Source organism: Suncus etruscus, chromosome 11 (genome assembly GCF_024139225.1).
Source record: "Suncus etruscus isolate mSunEtr1 chromosome 11, mSunEtr1.pri.cur, whole genome shotgun sequence".
In the NCBI taxonomy this organism is placed as follows: Eukaryota; Metazoa; Chordata; class Mammalia; order Eulipotyphla; family Soricidae; genus Suncus; species Suncus etruscus.
In genome coordinates, this window is record NC_064858.1 from 29463277 (window position 1) to 29467142 (window position 3866).

At 34.5% G+C, this 3866-nt stretch overlaps 1 non-coding gene across 1 annotated transcript; it reads right to left on the reverse strand.

Moving 5' to 3' along the window:
- Nucleotides 1-1754: 1754 nt before the first annotated feature.
- LOC126023214 (small nucleolar RNA SNORA51) lies at nt 1755-1886 on the reverse strand. Its single transcript, XR_007500417.1, has one exon. It is a non-coding gene; the product is annotated as a small nucleolar RNA SNORA51 (small nucleolar RNA).
- Nucleotides 1887-3866: the final 1980 nt, after the last annotated feature.

A 3866-nucleotide genomic window follows, 5' to 3' on the forward strand; every position in this document is an offset into this window, starting at 1 on the left:
AAAATTTTGCACTCAACACATCAGATCCAAGTTTGTTATCTAGAATATACAAAGTACTCACAAAGGTTAACCCCACAAAACCTAAAAACCCCATCAAAAACAAGAGAGGATATGAGCAGACACTTCTCTGAGGAAGATCAACAAATAGCCAGCAGACAGGAAAAATTGTTTATCATCACTATCATAAGGAAAAATGAAATCAATACAACAAAGAAATATTATATTACACCTATGAGGATGTATCAAAAGTATAAAAAATATGTGATGAGAAAATAACTCTCATCAACTGCTGGTAGAAATGCTGCCTGGTCCAACCTCTATGAAAAATAGTATGGAGGGTCTTCAATAAACTAAAAATTGAGCCACCATATGACCCAGCTATCCCTCTTTTGGGTATCCATCCCCAGGACAGAAAAACATTTATCCAAAAAATTTATGTACACTATTTGTTGCAGAACTCAGGTATAATAGCTAAGTCTTGGAATCAACATTGATGTCCAACAACAGATGTATAGATCATAAAGGTAAATATATACAATGGAATACTACATAGCTGTAAGGAATGCTGCAGTCATGCAATTTACAGTGACATGGATAGAACTAGAGGATATTATGTTAAATGAAGTAAGCTAGAAGAAGGATAAAAACAGAATGACATCACTTATATGTGGTATTTAGAATAACTGCATGAAGAAACAAAATGTTCTAAAGAGCAGTTGTCTCAGACACCATTGTCTCCAGAGTACAGTGAGGAGAAGGAAAGAAACTGAGTGTTAAGAGGAGAAATACAAAAGTTTATATTCTCTTTTATACTTTACATAGACCTGAAGCAATGTATACAGCTGTTTTGATTGAGCAGGTGTTCAATTAATTGCTCTTTATAGTTGTCTATAATAATGTTCTAATGCTTTTATCCACAGAAACAGCTGCAGCATGCATTTGGTAGCCACGGACGCCAACTACAGAGCTCAATATGATGTTTTATTGTCTTAGTTTTAATGTCTGCAATAACTCTTTAATCTTTTTATTTAAAGTGCTTCTTAGAGCTATAGGATGGTTGCCCTAGTTTCACATTACAGTGTTATATTAGACTCAAAACACTGTGTAGTATGATAATGTCTTGACAGGTATTCTAATCTATTCACTTTTTATATGATTATTTTTGCTAGTATGATCTAATGTTTATGTCCTTAGATACCATTAGAATAGGTAACTGCATGGCATAGACCCTTGCTACAGTGTTTTCATTGAGTATATTTTTGAATTTATTTTGCAATTCAATTAGATGATACTTCATGGATTAGACTCCTTTTACAGTGCTCATTATCATATTACTTAGTATTCTAGACTTGAAGATCATGATTGTTTTAAGAATGTTCTATGCACAATCTAACACAGTAAAACTTTTTTTAGCAAAGTTTATCCTCACCAATGATGATTTGCCTAGAAATTGGAAAACCTTCTTATCTGACATGCTGGCTTTATTTTTTTAAGTGCTCTGACCTGTCCCACGTGAGTCAGTTTTTCAACTGCAACCAATAGATCTATCTTCATTGTTTCTCTCTCTCTCTCTCTCTCTCTCTCTCTTTCTCTGTTGGCCACCTCTATGTCTATCTAATGTCCATCTGTATTGTACATAATGCCTATGTTGTATATAGTTCTTCTCCTGTTATATATAATCCGTCCTTTTTTCCCCTCTGCTTACCACTTTACAAATCCTTTCCTATTTCACCCCTGATTTGTTATTTCTCATTTTTTGTCCCCCAATTCACAATAGAGACCAAGAGAAGGGCCTGGGTTGAGGTGTATATGGGGTGCATTTACTGTACCTCCTCTTTCTATAAGTCAGTGTAAAGAACACAGCCTGTGGTAAGAATTGGGAGGCCTTATCTTTTCTTTATTTATATATATATGTATATGTATATATATATATATATATATATATATATATATAATCCTTCACCAGTGCAACATTCCCATGACCAATATTCCAAGTGTCCTTCCTCCCCACTCCACACAGTCCTGTACTCTATTCAGGCTTTCTACTTCTCTCATTCAGTCACATTTTGTTATGATAGTTCTTAGTGTAATTATTTCTGTGACTGCACTAAAGGATCCCTGTGGTGAAAACTTCATGTCAGGAGCTGGACCCTCCAGTCGTCCTCTATTTTGATCTGAGAATCATTACACAAATGTTTTTCATTTTTCTCAAAACCCATAGATAAGGGAGACCATTCTGTGTTTATCTCTCTCCCTCTGACTTATTTCACTCAGAATAATAGATTCCATATACATCCATGTATAGAAAAATTTCATGATTTCATCTCTTCTGATGGCTGCATAATATTCCATTGTGTATATGTACCATAGTTTCTTTAACCATTCATCTATTGAGGGGCATCTAGGCTGTTTCCAGAGACTGGCTATTGTAAACAATGCTGCAATGAATATAGATGTGAGAAAGGGATTTTTGTATTGTATTTTTATGTTCTTAGGATATATTTCTAGGAGTGGTATAGCTGGGTCATATGGGAGCTCAACTTCCAGCTTTTGGAGAAATCTCCATATTGCATTTTTACCAGCAGTGAATAAGAGTTCCTTTCTCTCCACATCCCCGCCAGCACTGCTTGTTCTCATTCTTTCTGATGTGTGCCAATCTCTGTGGCATGAGATGGTACTATATTAAGCTGAGAAGCTTCTGCACCTCAAAAAAATAGTGCCCAGAATACAAGAGCCACCCACTGAGTGGGAGAAACTATTCACCCAATACCCATCAGATAAGGGGCTAATATCCAAAATATACAAGTCACTGACAGAACTTTACAAGAAAAAAAATCTAACCCCATCAAAAAAATGGGGAGAAGAAATGAAAAGACACTTTGACAAAAAAGAAATACAAATGGCTAAAAGGCACATGAAAAAATGCTCCGCATCACTAATCATCAGGGAGATGTTATTTCTCATTTTTACTTTTAGTTCTTAACTCCTCAGGAATGAGAATGTTCCCCCATCCTGCTGCCAGCTGGCTCCCAAAGGGAAAGAACAGCATCCTAGTTCTTCTTGCCTCAGTCTAGGAAGAAACTGCTCAGGCACACTGCAGCTAATTAGCTCTTGCCACCCCTTTTCTTTCACCTTCCTTTGCTGTGGACTGTTGCTCACTAGATAACAATCTAAACTTAAAATGGGCCTGTTATACTGGCAGGCCAAGGGGCAAAGGGTAGTGGTAGAAGATTCACTCTGGGAACATTGGTTGACACTGGTGGTGGGATTGGCCATGGTTCATTGTATGTCTGAAATCCAACTATGAAGGATTTTGTAAATCACAATGGTTTCAATCAATAAAATAAAATAAAAAAGAACCATAACTTGTTTTGTTTGATGAGGGTAATGTCAATATTGGTAGAAACAGGATAGGTTATTAAATATTCCATAATTCATATTTTACAAGAAAATTTTTTCTTGTACATACAATTGATTTCCACATCAACTAAAGCCCTACATTTAATAATAAAATATATAGTTTTTAGATTAAAATATGACAGTATTTTATTTAACATAGGTCAAAGTTTATTGCATATTTTGCAAAATCACAGACTAATTTGAAATCTATGAGTAAGTTTGACTATACCATACTCAGTAAAAAATAAAATATATGATAAATAAAAAATCTAAAATAATTATCTAATATAACCTTTAAAATACATATAAAGAGCAATTATAGAATAATGACAAATATTACTAAACTAATAGAAAAATAGGCAGGCCTATAAACTAATGATAGAAGAATAAATAGAATGGCAGTAAGCACTGAACATTGTCAACAGTGTTAACATTTAAGGAAGTATAAGTTAAAAACTGATTGCCTT